This window comes from Rhinichthys klamathensis, unplaced genomic scaffold, assembly GCF_029890125.1.
Source record: "Rhinichthys klamathensis goyatoka isolate OS25496 unplaced genomic scaffold, OSU_Roscu_1.1 h1tg000325l_1, whole genome shotgun sequence".
NCBI lineage: Eukaryota > Metazoa > Chordata > Actinopteri > Cypriniformes > Leuciscidae > Rhinichthys > Rhinichthys klamathensis.
The window spans coordinates 1,016,177-1,034,851 of record NW_026606840.1 but is presented as its reverse complement, the minus strand read 5'-3'; the positions used below and the strand labels follow the sequence as shown (position 1 = coordinate 1,034,851).

The following is an 18,675-nucleotide window of genomic DNA, read 5'->3' as shown; positions in this document are numbered from 1 at the left end:
GCAGTTTTTCCTCTTTGTCGCCATCTCTGTTCGAAATCTGCAATTGCAGTTATTCGTGGAATTATCAACTTTACGTGAGTTGTAGTTCGACACCCTCGGCATGGCACAGTGCGGATAAACACAATGTTTGAGGAGACTGTGAGGCTATCAGTCACCGCGCCGGTGTGGATACTGGCATTCAGAATCACAGATTATTCTTTTTGGAAGTATGACCAACATAATAAGACACGCAAAGACATGTGCTGCATCCCAATTCGCATATTATCCGTCCTAAATAGTATTTGAAAATAGAATTAGTACGTCCCAAATCGTAGTATGTTTAAATGAGTGTTCCAAAGAGACCCGGATGGTCTACTGTTTCCGGTCAGAATCCGAAGTGCAGATCGATGCACACTCTTAACGGCTGATATTGCCCACAACCCATCGCGCGTTGGACGAGTGAAAAGTGTTAAAAAACTACAGACATGGAGGATGCACGAGTCCGGTGGTTATGTAGAGAGGTTTAGATAAAGGGGTCGTTTGAGTGATTAATTATCAGTATCTAACCTGACGAAAATGTATTTATTCAATGTTGGCTACATTATATTGCATCATTGTGAACTTTTGTAAAGATAAGTTTAGCCATTAACTTTTAAATGCATCATTATATTGAAATTGCAAACACATGAGGAGAGTCTCCTCAAGAAAGACCCACGACTGGCAGGTGAACGTGCTACAACATTTCTCTCCGAAACGGTAAGAAATTATATTAGATTGAATGGAGGATTTTAATTGTGATTAGATGATTGACAGGGCAGTTTACGGTGACAGAAGCACGCGACAGAGCTGTCCGTTAAAGATGACGAAGTAGTATGTCCCAAAGCTTGCCTACTCTTTTGCTACACACTCAAAAGTATGTACTTTTTCTTCACAAAAAGAGTACATACTTTTAGGGCGTAGTATAAGTAGGCGAATTGGGATGCAGCCATGCTCGAATTTCCCGCGGAAATCCACCAGTACCACTGGAATTAAAAACATTATTACAAGCTTACCGCTTTGAATCGAGCTAAGGCAAGCAGATAGTTTTGAACACTGGCTGGTTATGTATTTTCTCAAATATGTATTTTGGATAATTTTTAACCCCCAAAAAGCTACGGACTGCAGCTTTAAATACTAATTAAATAGACAAAAATGTTTTAATTTTTGTTTTCATAAGCAGTGGTTTTGTTTGAAACACCAACGTGCTGTTGTAGCCTATGCAGCCTCAGTCGCGGGGGTCCCTGCCCATTCAGTGGTTGCTGTCTCAGCAGACTGGGTCATGGAGGCCTCAGAGATTACTGTTATGGCCCCAGAATAACTGGAGAAACTCCAGAAGGAAGCAGTTTTACTGAAAAGAAAAGATTTGTATCTTTGGCAGATCTCCAATAATGAAGACTCTTTTAATAATGATAAATTATTTGGGTAAAAATTACATTTTTGAAAGTATTAAAATGTTAATATAAAGCATAGTGAAATGATAAATGTCTTGTGTTATTTTATGACATAATAACATCATTGACATGCCATCAGGGTGTTTCCTAGCCTGGTAATACCAGACTCTGCTACTTCACTTTGCTTCGTAGACAGAGTCTGGAATGGCATAATAGAGAAGTGTTTTCTCTCTCGCTAGGGGGCGCTTGTCTGAAGTTTAAAATCATTGGTTACCCGTAAGCCAATCAGATAAGTTTATATATGACGTATGTTATGTGCCAACACAGCCGCATTGAACCACAGACATCATGCATCGAACTCAAATCTATGATCGAACTTCCACTGTAAACCTGCTGTAAACACTTGATGATGCGAGCGAAATACCGGAGTGATCATGTCTGTAAACGACTTTTGCAGATTATGCGAAGTTAATCTACGCATCCACGGTACAATCAGGGCCTCTAAACTGATATTTGACAGTAGAGAGAAACAAAAAAATATTTGCAGCCAACTGTCAAAGTTAGGATTAGTTCTGTTAAACACAGCTCTTTGTTCATCTCGAGTCTGTCGGAAATGCTGCAACTTAATTGCAAGATTACAGCATGTCATGCCAATATTTAAGACCTGGAAAAGAAATGAGACACTGACCTGTCAAAAGGCTCCCCAGTTTCTCGCTGACGATCGGTAATAGTTGATAAATGAAACTTTTCCCAAAGGGAGTAGGGCCACAACATCACCTCCATTCAAAATGTTTAATACACACTCTTCTTGTTCGGGCTTCAGTTTGCTAATGCCGGGAATATTCTCCACAACAGAGTGAATTGCATCCGCGTCTCCATATCCGCGGTCGTTTTCAATTTCCCTGACCTAATCTTAAACTCGGCGCTTAGCGACTACGTCACGGCTTTCAGCCCGCCCTCTGTTCGTTGATTGGCCCGGCTGTTTTCAGGTCGGAGGAAAACGGATAGATAGGCCGCTGTCTCAGACTGAGTACAGAAGCGAAATGAAATTGAGCGGAAGTACGAAGTCTGACGTAGTCAGGTTAGGTGTTTCCCCCTCCTTCAGCCCAAAACGCTGATATAAGCTCCAACATCCCCACGACAAACATGGGTTTTCAAACTTGTCCTGGAGCATCCCCAGCACTGCACATTTTGAATGTCTCCCTCATCTAACACACCTGATTCAACTCAGCTCATGAGTAGAGACTGCAAGACCAGCACTGCGTCCCAATTCGCCTACTTCTACTACGACCTAAAAGTATATACACTTTTTGTGAAGAAAAAGTATATACTTTTGAGTGTGTAGCAGAAGGCAAGTTCGACTTTGTCATAACTGTGTCTTTAATGGAAGCTCTGTCGCTTAGTTACGTTCATCCTGTCACCGTTTAAACTGCCATGTCAATCATCTTGTCACAGTTAAAATCCTCCACATTCAATTTAATTTAATTTAATACTGTATCGGAGAGAAATGTAGTAGCACGTTGATCTGCCAGTCGTGGGTCTTTCATGGGGAGAATGTGTTTGTAATTTGCATAAAAGTTAATGACCAAATGTTTCTTTACAAAAGTTCACAATGCTGTTGCAGATGAAATATTATGTGGATAACATTAAATAAATATCTTCTCGTCAGGTTATATACTGATTATTAATCACTCAAACCCTTTTATCTAACCTCTCTACTTAACCGTAAAAGGTTCAACCAGGCGCTCAGGTAAAGTTATAATGTCCGTGATAGGTGCTCTTGGGGTAGGGAAAAGATCCAAAGAAACGAAAAGCAGGTCCCAGGCACTCAGTCAAGTTTTCAATGAGGAGAAAGATAAAGTTACAAAGCCTTTATTTAGTATGGCTTAAATCATTTTAAAAGTACACGAGCCAGCATGTTTCGTCCAACAAGTGGTACTATTCGCACATTCGTCATGTTTGCAGTTTTATTTATTCGTGTTTGTAGTTCTAACTTAATCCTCGTCCAATGCGCAACGGGTTGTGGGCGATATTAGCAATTAGAGTGTATCTTTGGAATACTCATTTCAACATACTACTATTTGGGACACGTTAAAGAGTTAGTTCACCCAAAAATGAAAACTCTGTCATTAATTACTCACCCCCATGTCGTTCCAAACCCGTAAGACCTTCATTCATCTTCGGATAATAAATTGAGAATTTTTTGATGAAATCCAAGAGCTTTCTGACCCCCCATAGACTGCATTGAAATCATCATTTTCAAGGCCAAGAAAGGTAGTAAAATCATCGTTAAAATAGTCCATTTGACTATTATATAGTTCATCCTGCAGCCCCTGTGTTTGTATGTTCAGTTTACATCTGACCATCTGTGTATTTCCAGTAAATACCTTTTACCTGCATTATTGCATCCTCCCTGTCTGTTTATAGCAGCATCACAGCATCACGAGAATGGATGCACAGGAAGAGAGTATCTCAAACACAGGGCGTGCGGTGCTGGCTCTAGTAGCGCAGGTGACCGAGCTCACCCAGCAACTCCAACATCTGAGAGGTCCCACTGCGCCACCCACACCGCCGGTCCAGCCCACACCACCGGAGCCGCCCTTCCAGTCAGAACCTCGCCTACCTGTTCCTGAGGCTTATTCGGGGGAACCCAACTACTGCAGAGCCTTCTTGACCAGATGTTCCTTGCATTTTTCTCTGCAACCCAGGACGTTCAACAACGAACGATCGAAGGTGGCATTTGTCCTGGCGCTGCTGACTGGAAGAGCGGCGTTATGGGGAACAGCGGTGTGGGAGAACCATGATCCATGCTGCGCCTCGTTCCAGGCACTCTCTGAGGAGATGAGGCGAGTATTTGACCGAACGGTGGCGGGAAGAGAGGCGACTCGCCAGGATGCTCGCCGACCTTCGCCAAGGAGACCGCTCGGTATCTGACTATTCCATCGAGTTCCGCACCCTGGCGGCAGAGTGCCAATGGAACGAGGAGGCGCAGTGGGACATGTTCCTGCGTGGGCTGGCTGACCGTGTCCAAAAGGAGATCTACGTCCTGGACCTTCCGATGAGTCTCAACGGACTAATTGATCTGGCCCTGAGGGTGGATGCCCGGATAACCAGGATGGAACGCCGTGTACCTTCTGTCAGGCCACCTGGGGGCGCTGAGGGCCTACTGACCAGCGACAGGGACACGGTCAGCCCCGCTTTCGATCACGAGCCCATGCAGGTGGGGAGAGCTCGGCTTTCCCGGGAGGAGAAGGAGAGGCGGAGATCCCAAGGACTTTGTCTCTATTGTGGGGGAGCAAGTGTCAGTCTATCTTCAGGGTTTCATCCCCAAAGCAATGGCCAGACCGAGAGAGCCAACCAAGATTTGGAAAGAGTGTTCCGATGTTTGGTATCTAAGAATCCTTCATCCTGGAGTCAGCAGCTCTCAATGGTTGAGTACGCTCACAACTCGTTACCAGTGTCATCCACGGGCCTTTCTCCGTTTGAGTGGAGCTTAGGTTACCAGCCACCTGTTTTTCCTAGTCTGGAATCCGAAGTCGTGGTCCCCTCTGGTGGGGGTGAGGGCGATCAAGGCTAAGGCCGATCGCCACCGGTCGAAGCCTCCCGTATACGTGGTTGGCCAAAAAGCGTGGCTTTCAACTATGAACATTCCGCTCCGCTCCGTTTCTAACAAGCTAGCTCCCAAATTCATCGACCCATTCACTGTCACCAAGATCCTTAGTCCGGTGGCAGTCCGACTCAAACTTCCTCCTGCGTACAGGAGAATTCATCCCGTCTTTCATGTTTCTAAATTTAAACGTGTGTTTCATTCTCACATTAATCCGTCTGTGTATTTCCAATAAATACCTTTTACCTGCATTATTGCATCCTCCCTGTCTGTTCGTCACAGCATGGACCTGTTGAGTTTCATGGACTTCCATGGAGGAACCCTCGACGAGAAAACATGTTTTGCGGCGGCAGGACCTTCATGCTGCTAACATTTGCTGTGAGTGAGCGCGCTGTCTTCTACCGGGACATCAAACCAGAGAACCTGCTGGTGAACCAGGACACCATGTAGGTCAAATTGATTGACTTCGGGTGCAGTGCGCTCATGAAGAAATCTGCCTTCAAAGTCTTCAGTGGTATGTGTTATTATGAACCGCTTTATTTGGTCACAGAAACGCATCCTATATATAGTCAACATGCTGTGGAAATATATTAATCATCAGACAACTCTTTTCTCCAGGCACAAAAGCGTACAGTCCTGCAGAGATCAAATTTGACGGCAAGTACCACACAAAGCTGACCTACTTACCAAAGCCTACCTAGTGTGTTCACTAGGGATCCTCCTGTTCAAGATGGTGTGCAGGGATTATTTCACATTCCACGACCTGTTCACCATCTGTGTGAACACCTGGACCAGTCCTGGCCTGTCACAAGAGGTGAGATATTCATCAAACAACAAAGATGGACAATTTGAATTCTAAATCATACGAAAAAGACCAATCGCTTAGGTGTGAAGTATAAATTAATAATCAGACATCTGTCTCGTCTTTTTGCACAGAATGTTGAGACATTTGTGCTTGTAAATGTAATGCATTTAGACAAATAACACTGATTTATGTTTTTGTTTCAGGTCATGGAGTAAGACTGAGAACATCAGCAAACAACTCCTGTCATGGCCACCCTGTTGTTCTCTGTCCTGACATGAGTGACCTTTCCATTCCTCCACTTAGGCCTCAGTCTTGTCCTGGTAGCGTGTGGTGCCTTGACTTGAGGCAGCAGTATTTGCGTCTGGTGGTATTGCAAGTCAAATTTGCAATACCATCAGATGCAACTATTGCAAATTATCGTATACATTTTCACACAAAATGTCTAATAAATAAAGTCATTTTGTAAGAAAATGTATCAAATTTTTTTTAAAGAAAATTCATAAGAATATTTGTACAATAAATGTTCTTTTACAAAATGTTATGAGAACATTTGAAGGAAACCGTACAAGACATATTGTAAGAAAATGTGTGAGACATTCTGTAAGAAAATATGTAAGACATTTTGTAAGAATATTTGTAAGAAAATGTATAATAAATGCATATTTATATTACACCATGTTCCCTTGTAGAGTTTCATAGTACATTTCTCCGACATCGCCGCCCTTTGACCTTCTCTGACAGGCCAGAGCTCCCTGTCATGAACTCTGACCAAACATCTACTGTCATCTGCCATCTCTCACTATATATGACCACAAAAGAAAAACATTCAAAACCATTCAACCATTGAAAATGTTGTATAACATGTAAAATTATACAAAAACACTACATTAAAAAAGGATCCCCAGATTTATTTATTTACCACAATTAGAGCAAGTGCTTGAAAGAAAAAATGGTTACATAAATCTGTATTTGTATAACTAGATCAGTAACCAGTATCTCAAGTGAATGAAACTTCCACACTTACAAGAGCTGTGCTGTCTTAACTATACTATCTCATCTTATCTGTGCTATCAAATGCAGTGGAATTTAGACCATTTTAGGGGTTTGAATATGATCTTCTTACTGCAGGTGCAAAAACAAAGAAACAAACATCCAAACAACAATAACAATGAAGGTATTAAATATGACACATTTAATAAATTAAACAAAGTTATACTGAAACATGTCTATTGTAATACGATTTGTTATTCCTGCTCATAAATTGTAGATAAAGAACATAATGCTTTAGTTTTCCTACAGACCATCTGGAATAATTTTTTTGACACTCCCACAATTCCAACATGTAGCGAACCTGGTTGCATCCAACAGGAGGTTGTTTAAAGTAGAACTCCCTATTGAATTACACTGTATGTAATAGAGTACATTAGACACATGGTACATTTAGTTATTGCTGCAAGAAATGAGTAAATTACAAACTTTTCAATACTAATTGTAGATTTTACTTATATATATTTAAAATGTATGAACTGATTATCCCTTGACACTAGAGGGAGCTGTTCACACAGTATAGTAGGCTTTATATCTGATTGAGAATATTCACACAGACACAAAATTAAAAATTGTTTTTAAAGTTAGATCTACAGGTCCTCTGCAGTGGTGTTCATTAAGCATAAATACCGCTAAGGAAGTTTATTCTGGACTAATTTACAGACAAATCAATGGAGTAAAGTATTTGAGTAAATGTAATTAGTTACTGTAATTGGTGACTTGTAATGGAGTCGTTTTTGCTGTATACAGTATCTGTACTTTTACTCATGGTCAAACAGAAAGTGGATTTGTAACAAAGGCACACCATGTATTTGACATCAACTCGTAAAGGCTGTGATATTGTTGCAGAGGTTTGAATTGGTGCCTTGAACAAATGTGGATACTTTGTATAAAAGGTTGAGCACTGTAGCTCAACAGTTCGGTGAGTTCCTGATGCTAAAGCAAAAAGTGTTACAACTACCGGTCTCCCCCTACATTGGTTCACATGAATAACAATAGCACTGATCTTACTAAAGAATCAAAATTGCTATATACAGTACATTCAGAATAAATGTAAGGGCATATTTAATCAGCATTGCACATTTTTATTCACATGTCCTTTCACAAACAGTATGTGGTTTAACTGATAAAAGCAGCCTTCTATTCTGGGGAAATAATTTTTTTGTACAAACAACTTATAAAATGTAATCATACAGGCCTACAACAATACTTACATGTTTGACAGAATTTCGAAGGGAGATGGCATATCCCTTGGCATACGAGGGAGTGTTTTAGCACTGATGATTTGTACAGTACAGGACATGTTTACACAATACAATGACCCTGTATGAGTTATGAATGCTAATTTTCCTTTTTCATTGTTCTCTGCAAAAATATCAGCATTGATGTACAGTCGTTGCTTAAATGTGGAATCTTTCTATTGTTGAAATTTAGATATGTCAGAATGTTTATCATATGTAGATGTATTGTGTGGTCAAAAACATATAGATTTCCTGCAGAAATGTTTGCAATCAGGGATCTGCATTGGGCAGATGTTATCATTGGAAAGGTAGCTGGTCGGGGCTTTGTTTCAGTGTACTCAGGATCCTGTGGTTAATTGCCACTGATTGGATAAGGAGGGAGAGAGCGAGAAAGATCGCAAGGGAAAGGCAGCTTCAGCATCAACAAAGTGGTGGTGGGGGGGTGGGGGGGTGGGGGGGGGACCAGATACAAGCCCTCCCATAAATTAAATTGCTGGGCTATCTTTGTGACCTTTGACCTACCACTGCAACAGTTACAGCACCACTGTGGTAGCCATGGCAGCTATGATCAATAAAGCCATGAGGATGACATCATTGCAATGTCTTACTGCTCTCAATTGATGATTCAAAGGAAAACCCTGTCACTAAGATTGTAACAGCCTTATATGTACCTTTAAGTTGTGGTTTATATGCTTAGATTTTTTTGGTCACATTCTTTGGTAACACTTTATTTTATGGTGTCATTGTTACACGTTATAATAACGTGTTGTAATAACTATAAATTATGCATAATTACATGCAACTAACCCTAAACCAAACCCCAATCCTAACCCTAACCCTAACCCTATAGTAAGTACATGTATTTAATCATTATTACACAGTACTCAAATGTATAATTACACTGTAACACGGACACCTTAAAATAAAGTAGGCCTCTATTTTATTGTGTCCTTATTACAGTGTAACTATACAGTTGAGTACTTACTATTAAGGTTAGGATTAGGGTTTGGTTTAGGGTTAGTTGCATGTAATTATGCACAATGTACTGTTACTCTAATAAGTTGTAACGTGTAACAAAGATACAATAAAATAAAGATTTTTTGCTATTTAGTATCTGTATGTTTTTAATGAGCTGGTAGGATTCACTGTCTCTTTATGTTATTAGCTCAAGTTTTTAGTGCACATATTTGCATTGTAGAAGTCCTGTGTTTAACATGGTTTGCAGATGGAAATGAGTTTAGGGTGGATCTGGTTTTTGTTGTAATATAAGCTTCATGGTGTGAATGCTGAGTTATTCTCTTGCTAACTGTTCTAGTCTTCTCTTCTGTTTTCTTTAGCATTAAAGTGCATATACTATTATTCTGTTCTAAGAAAAGCAAATCAGACATGGAGGCTTTGTTTACAGCCGGAGCTATTTTCACCACACAGATCTCTGTTTAGAATACGCCACAGGAAAGGATGATGTCAGAGGACTATCGCTTACAATATGTCCAGATGGACGTAGCACTGCGGCTCTTGTCTCTTGAGAAATTACCTTACAATGTTGAATTGAAGGAACATCTGTGAGATGGGAATAAAAATATCTTCATCTTCAAAGTTGCATGATGTTATGCAGGAATTATATTTGCTGATCATGCAAACAATAGCACCACTAACCTGACAAATGAACAGAGTGTTAGTGTCATTTTTGTAGCTTTGGTGATGTTATTCACGTCTATAGCATTTTAAAGTATAAATTATGTGAGTTCATGTTTTGCCTTTTTATTAGTCTACGATATTAGTCTACGATGATTTGTCCTGTCTGGGGTCTTGTGGTTCCAGATGAGTCAATTAACTGGTTGAGAAACTGACCCAGTGATCTGCTCTATCTGACGTAATGTCTTTATTTCTTCAAAAAGACCATAATTAAAGCTCAGAATAAAGGGAAATGTCAACTGCTCAGTTCCGTAAATGTGTGTGTGTATGTGTGTGTGTGTGTGTGTGTGTGTGTGTGTGTGTGTGTGTGTGCGTCTGTCTGTCTGTAACCATAGAGAATGGTATGCATGTACAAATAGTCAGTGAACAAGCAAGGACTAATTAACAGATCTTCTTGAACTGCTACATAAACACCATGAGCCATCATATCAGAAAGTATATGTCTCAAGATGCCTTTATGTAAACTTTCTACGTAAAAAAGTCCTACACCAAATCAAATTTTTGAGCACACAACACACTGTAAAAATTGATCATGCAGTTGACTTAATTTTTTTTTTTTAAATGAGTAAACCTATTGCCTTAAAATTATTAAGGCAACAAGTTTCCTCACTTTTTTTTTTTTTTTTTTGTCAAGTCAATAATGCAATAAACTAAATTACATAAAATTTTATCAGGTACTTCTGACAATGTGCTTTTATTGTTTTTAGTATACATTTCTTCTTTTTTTTTTTGTTCACTATAAATAATATAATTTATTTGCAAAAACCCTATGGTATTTACTGTAAAATTAAAGTTCAAACATTTTTTAATAAAAAATAAAAACTTTTTTAAAGTTTATTTGTAATATAATGTATTGTTAAATAATCAAAAATGTGATAACCTATTAATTTGGATAACAAATCTGAATATTGCAACAACACATCAATGATCTGTTTGCAAACTCAATGGGCTTTTTATCATTGAAATGACAAGGACGACCTTGGCAAATACTTTTACACTAGCGTGGTCTTCAGTATGCAAGCCCTCCACCAAGTGACCATGGCAGCTGTTCCAGCCTCTCGAGCCTTGTGCAAAGCCCCACAATTGTCCTCTTATTCCTCTCTCCACCCTGGGGTAAGGCAGACCACCCTCCTAGCAGCCATGGGGATTGCTGATGGTGGATAAAGGGGTTAATTCTAGCCAGGCCAGGGTGAGGGGCTTCATCTTACACACCGCCCATTTACAAATAACATAATGTCCATTTGAACAAATGCCAGTCAACAAAGTTGTTATCCTATCAGGGAGGAAAATAGGAGGCATGGTCAGCTGTCAAGGCCGCTGTGCTCTCTCATCTCTTAACCCACATACCTTCAGAACTACTGGTGTTCTTTAGGAATATTTTATAGTATAGTTAAGGCATTCAAGGAATAACAACTTAAAGGAATATTCCCGATTCAAAAGTAGCTAAGCGCAATAACCACAAAAAAATTCATTTAGACTTGGCCCTATATTTCTGCTTAAAGAAAATAAAGAAGCTAAATCTGAGTTACAGCGAGGCACTTACAGTAAAATAGAAGTGAATGGGGCCAGTTTGTAAATAGTAGAATACTCTCTGTTTCAATTGTAGTCACAAGACTTAAACGATGTGCAATTTATCATGACTTGTGAATGTGAACAGAATCACTAACTCAACTCTTGGATAGTCATACAGCGTTGTTGCCATGATAATGCCTAAAACAACCATACAAAAATAACAAGAACAAATTTACAGCTCAAATAACACAAAAGTTTTAACAGAAGAATGAATGTAAGTGCATTTTTAAATTATAAGCTTCACATTTCTGCTTTTAAAGAAATGTCCAAGAAATGTCCTCATTCAATTCTATAAGTGTTTATTACCATTCATTCACTTGTAGTGCCTCATCATTACATTGAGTCCTTTTTGTGGTAATTAACACAATGCTGTTGATTGAGCTTAACATGCATTGAACTCAGAATATTCCTTTAATGCTGTTCCAGAATTTTAAAGACATATTGAACTGAACTGAATCAACATTTAACTGACTTGAGCTGAATAACAACACTATTGTCTTCAATAGAGCTGAACTGAATTTGCTTCATAACTAAAAAAACTTTGCAACATTCACACTGTTATTGAACTAAACTGAATCAACATTGAACTAAATTGAGCTGAATAATGACACTATTGTCTTTTTAGAGCTGCTTTACAGCTGAAATTGTATTTGTTTCATAACTTTGCAACATTAATACCATTGTTTTCTTATTACTGCACTCTTAAAAAGATTTGGTATGGCACTAATGGTTCCCTGAAGAACCTTCAACATCCATGAAACCTGTCCATATAGCACAAAATAGATTATTTTATTGGAAAACGGGTTTTCAGATTATTAAAATGTTCTTCACTCTCAGAAAAAAAGGTTATTTTAAGAAAAATTTTTTATTGCAGTGTAAAATGAACGAACCATGTTGCTGTTTTAATTAATTTGTTGATTTATGATTCAAGTTTTTCGCTTTGACTGTTTAGAATTTGTTTTGTGTGTATTATATGTTTATGTGAAATTTGATGTGAAATTTTAGTACGGCCATCTTGGCCAGGACTCCCTGGAAGAAGAGATTTCTTTTAATCTCAATGGGACCTTCCTGAGAAAATAAAGGATAAAAAAATAAAAAATAACATAGAATGCCGTCTTCTATGGCATTGCTGCAAAACCCCCCTTTTGGGTCCTTTATTTTTAAGAGTTTGTGTGGCTGCTTTGAAACAATCTGTGTTGTATAAAGACCTATATAATTAAACTTGTGACTTGACTAACACTAGCAACAAATTAACATGTACTCATGCAGGTGGCATTATGGTCCGTGGCGTATGAAGGTTCGTAGGATAAATAAAATAAAAGCCCTTGGAGACAGTATTTAAATATTACCACTCCAGACATTATTTCTAGAAGAGCAGGAGTACGGTGTCAATGGAGGCGCCTGTTTGAAATGCGAGCTGCCTGATTCTCTGCCATCATGCTTAGCATTACTGAAAACACCAGTGCTGTGCCAAAGACCGCTGATGGCACCAAAGCACAAATGAGTCGCATACAAGCAAGCGCACAGCTTGGCTCCCCAAAAAGAAATGAAAATACTACTGATTTAGACCGTTTCTTTAGGTCGAGCCTCAGGATTTGTATGCTGTTCTTCGATAAGCAGAATGTGGGCATAGTTTTTCAGCACTACCTCACATTCCTATGGCACAAGCGTCCGGCTCCATTGTGATGAGGGTGAGTGGCAGAGGTGAGAGGCCCTCCTACGACCTCTCCTCCCTCCTCAGCAGTGGGTGATACTATAAGACAAAAAGGACTCAAATCGAAAGTGCACCTGACAGCAGCCCAGTGGGAGACAAGCATTGTAGTTTTCTCGCTCATTAAGGAGGCGACTTTATCCTAAAAGTTAGGTAGCCCTATATCCCATTAAGCAAAACAAATTTCTTAAGACATCCAGTGTTTGAAAATACATTAGTGTCTGTCTAGTCCTTTTCGTGATTTAAATACAATATGCTCAGCTGCTAGATATGCTTTGATATTGTAGCATGCTGTGATTGGAAAGCTTAAAATGTGTTCTTTTGAGTTAGTCTCATTGAATTGTACATCCATATGGCTACTTATTTAAAGCCTGAAGAAAACTGAAAATAAAATCTGCTATAAGAAGCTATGCAAATAAAGTGAGAACAAGTAATGTCTAAGCTGCAGCTTCTTTAATATGACCCTTGCAATTCACAAATATTTCACAATTCACAAAAGAAAAAAATACTAAGTAAACAAATTGAAAAAATAAACATAGCCTAATAATGATGATCATTAACCAACAGCAATTCATAAATCAAAGCAATTATGCAGGCAATTTTGGACATATAAGAACTATTTTAGAATTCTGCACACTTTTTGAAACGCACTCTCGGCTAGCAGTGTTTTCCCAGATTTCACATTCACGTGCAGCTTACTCGCGCCTCACTCAGACATTCTGTCGCCAACCGCGTGACGTAATCGGCGCTAGCAGCACTCCTACTCTCGATAGTCTCCTTCCGCCGCTGCCGACACAGATATTATAGTTCCACTCAGAAACATAAAAAACCTGTATTGTTAATGAGGAATAAATTGTTTTACATTAATATATGACTGCTTAGATTGATTCTTGACATTAACTACCAACCCAACATTGAGGAGTTTCATGAATAGTTGTGCATTTCATTCATTGATTTAGTTGTGCATTTCGTTTGTAGAAAATATAGGCTAATTGACTTTCTGCAGGGATGATGGATTGTCATTTTCTCGTTTTGTTTTTCATCTTGTAAATCAGAGTTTGTGATTGATTGGCTCTACACAGTAAAAATCCTTCTCTTTTTTAGTAGGCTAAACGAAACTTAATTTAGGTTACTGTTTTTCCAATTGATTTGACCAATGTATTTTAATTGACAAAATTAAAGAGATGTAGACCTATCTGTAAAAAAAAGTTGGTTTGGAGTAACTAAAACTCAAATAATATAATATAAAAAAATATAATGAGTTGAGATTCTTACAGTGTATGCAAGAAGTTACAGTTATGTGCATTTTTTTGGAGAGATTAGAAGACTTGTGGATTAGCACTGACTGAAGATCTAATTCATGTGTTGCTTTTACTTTTTTAAAATCTACTTTTAACCAGTATTTAGGCTACATGAATACAAGTAAAAAATAAAACTAAATGTAATAATTGTGTTATCAATAAAACATTTAGGCTATATAACACAAACAGATTTTAGATTTTTAAGGCATTTAAGACCCCATGTAAATCAGTCAACACAATATCTAAACATAAAGCATAAAGGGTAACCTAAATACAGATGGGATAGGCTACTCTCTGATTATTAATCGTGTATAGGCCTAAATATTGCCTTCAAAATGTGCACGTTTAAATGCCATCTGTCTGTGTCATAATGGGATTAATTTAATGCTGATTTTTAGTAATGGAGAAATTTTTTACAAGTTGTCACACTATCTGTATTCCCCCTACTGCAGACTACTACATAGTGATCATGTCCATCATCAGGTCATGTAGAAGTATGCTGTGCTTGAATTAACAGCATCACATTGAAACGCTCATTGCATGGTTTTCCCATGGTCCTATCCAGGACAGTGCCATGATGGACCGCTGACTAGCCTCTTCGGGCCATAGAAAGAGTAGGCTACATTTTCACGATGTTACATAATTCATTCCACAGTACTTTGAAAACGTCGAATGTGTAAAAAAGTAGGACTTGTTAGAACTTGCGCACCGCCCCTCACTACATCCCGCGGCGTGATACGACTTCAGCGCGGAGGGTGCGGCGGTCCGCGACACACTGACGCCAGGCGAGAGCACAGCGAGTCTTGTTGTATGAATGTTGTGAAGGATCGCGTCGAGGTGGCGCACAAGGTACAGTAAACTTTACTTTTGTATTTAAACGCGTCAACAAACTGTGAAAATACGAACGGCACGTTTGTGAATGCTGCTTAGAGGAACGCGCAATTTATAACTTCTTACCTAGTGTTTCTCGCGCATTGAGATCAGCAATGAAGCATCCAACTTGGTTGTTCTTCATAACAACTCAAGAGAGTAAATCACTCAGTGTTTGCTATGGTTCATGTGCTGTGTCTGCACATCAGCCTGTGGTTCTCACAGTTATGCTGTTTGTAATGCATAAAGTACAATTTTGTTTGACTGTCACATGATGTTTGTGCTGTTGTTGATGTTTTGTTTTCCAATCAGGATGATAATTCAATCATTGATCTTGATTATTAAATCCACACAAATGTGTTACATTTTTTTTAGTAATTTCAAATACATTATTTATTCATTATACTCCATTTCGTTCTTTACCACCCACTTCTGTTTATTGTGCAGTCGGATGGGATATTCTTTGAGTAGGCTACTCAAAAATGGCAAATCATACACATAACTTACAGTGAATATTTGCTCCCGTACATGATGCATGCAGAGACTGTGAGACCTGAGCCAGATTTCCTGACATCATTGAAGATGACATATCAGATTACTCAAAGGACAAGAATTTGTCCTTGTCCATGATTTACTTGGATTTTTTTATTCTGACACATTGTGTGTGTGACAGACATAGAAAATGAGTGTGTGTGTGTGATTGTCTAATATCAGCTTAACTTACTGTAATTTTTGGGGGAGTTGTCTTTGGACATAGACTGCTGGCTGGCCAAATGTATACAGATACAGTACATTGCAAATCCATTAAAATAATTAAATGTACAGATACATTATACTTGTACATAACATTCGTATACATTACAACAACAACACTAATAATAATAATGAAAACAGCTTAAAATTGGGTAGAGCAGGGGGTCTGCCAATTACTACATTATACTTGTACATTACATTAAAACAATTGAGACAATGAAACATTAAGCTGAACTTTAGTATCTTAATGTTAGCTTTTATTTAAAAAAGAAATTCCACAAAACATTTAGTTCAAACAGTAAACAGAGACCCCTGATCTACCCAATTCTGAAAACCAAATCTTAAATGACAGGTTTGTACAGTGACCTACAAATTATTTACTTTACAGTTTTACATAAACAAATGATTTAAGTTTGTTTAAAAAGTTGTTTTCATTATTATTATTATTATTATTATTGTTGTTGTTTAAAATAATAATATAATAATAATAATAATAATTATTATTATTCTACCTATCCTAGTTGAAAACATCACATTATTTGTATACCAATATATTTCTTCACAGACCCTAAAAGATGTTTTAATTATTATTAGAATTTTTGTTCTTGTTGCTGGTATTATTATTATGAGGAGGAGGCAGATATCCCATAAATAAAAAAAACAAACAAGAAAAACATTTGTTCACAGACCATCATAGTGTCCTTGCTTTCTGTTTGCAAAGTGTAAAGTGAATGTATCCATATCTTGCTCAGGTCTGTATATGGACATACCATAAGTATGTATTTAATGTATTTATGTGTCTAAATATGAAGATCTACATGCCTTTCCAATCATTTGTTTTCCGTAAGTGTAACAGGTTAACCATCTTTGTATAATCTTGGTGGTTTCTTGGCTCTGCGAAACTCTGCAGTGGTTCACAACATACTGAGAACAAATGATTAGCCATCAGTTTACATGAACCTTTGGCCAGTTTGATTTAAATGTGGCATCACAGGGAGTTTGAAGCACACTTGCTCTTGGTCTGAGAGTCTGTCTCTCTCACTCTCACTTTTCTCTTTATTCCTCCTTCTCAATTTTTCCAACCCCCAACCTTTTTTATTTTTTATTGGAGAACATCGCAATTGAGCTGGCGCTTAATGGAGGGCCCAAGATCCAGCCCTTGATAAATAATGTAAGTTCTTTATAATGCAGAGTCCCCTGGGAGGGCCGAGAGAGCATCATTACTCCTAAATTGATTAACGGCACTGAACCAGCGCAAAATGATACATGGATATGATGCGGGGGTCAAGGCTGTCAAAGTTGTGTGATGGGAGCCACATTAGCTCTGCCTGCTGCACCAACCCTCAAGCTAATGCTAATATTTACATGCACTCAGGCCTGGAGTGCACTAGCTGAAACGTGCAATGATTGCATTTTAATGGCCGCCCTGCATTGCAAATGTAGAAACCGAAACTGCCGTTTTGGTCCATTTGTGCAATTTTTCAAGCAGCAAGCCCACAGTTTACTGACAAGACCCCTTTACGTTCATCTCACCCTGCGCTCATTTAGTATCCACCAAATTTTGCATCCTATGGCCATGCACTAGGCAGTTGGCCCACACAGTGAACTTACTTTTAAGCATTAGATGTTTTGACTGGGCTCCAGACAGCCCAAACTAACATTGTCTGAGTCAATACAATGGTATATTGACCCTTTATGTAAGTGTGTGGTCAGACTAGTGGTCAGATTTTATGAATCCTCAATAAAATGTATCAATTCCCATCACTCCGACAGCCTTTGTATGCCATTGCCTAGAGTTCCTAGGACTGTGGAATTCCTCTCAAAATGACATGGAATTGAATTAAACAAAACAGTTGGCTAGCAACTCGAAGACCTGTCGGTGGTCATCAAAGCATGGATCTAACCAGACAGACAAGAAGATCTTACCAAACCCAATGGGCCTGGTCTGAGAACAGTGTATGGTTGTTCAACCAGCACCTGCTGTAGGAATACCCAATCTGTGTGGTGTTTGGGTTTGGGAAGGGTGCTTTCAACATGTATGACAGCTTCCCTAAGGGAACAGCTGCATGTGTGTTTAAGTTTGAAGTGGCCTGCAGCCTTTGACAATATGTAAAGATAAAGAGGCTCTTGATGTGTCAGGGAGATACTTGTCCCACACAGGTGTTGAAGAGTTTCTCTGTCCCAACAAAGTCTTGTCATCAGAGAGAATTTACTGTGTCATAATATGTTCCTTGTAATATTGCATTGTCACTTTGATATCATAATCTCAATGTTGCTTTGTGACATAATTTCACTTTTTTCAACCACTAAGTTTCAAATTTTTCTCTCATGTTTATGTCTGTTATTAATGGTGTTATATTGATTTCTCGTTTCGTTTCACTTTAAAGGGCATCTATGGACCACTTGCACTGAACTTCGTGACACACTTCCGTTTGGAAACAATACATATCACTTATTTCCGGTTATGTTTACTTTCAATGTACTGTGGTCAATGAGTTGAACAAACGCCAACTAAAAAAAGTTTACTGTGTGCAGAATTTTCAAAACTCATCAGAACATGAAGTTTAATCCAAACCAAGCCAATCTGAGAAAGCTGCGGCTGTTAAAAATACGTAATTATTTCACCACAGGGTGTCAGTGTTCGTCTAAACTAGTGACCACGAC

At 38.6% G+C, this 18,675-nt stretch overlaps 1 protein-coding gene across 1 annotated transcript in view; it reads left to right on the top strand.

Annotated features, from left to right (window-relative positions):
• The first annotated feature begins 15,100 nt into the window (after positions 1-15,100).
• Positions 15,101-18,675, top strand: part of smad1 (SMAD family member 1) — a 28,707-nt gene continuing 25,132 nt past the window's right edge. The window contains exon 1 of the mRNA XM_056271805.1: positions 15,101-15,237. The gene's annotated coding sequence lies outside the window, so the exon portion shown is untranslated. The remainder of the gene's footprint in view (positions 15,238-18,675) is intronic.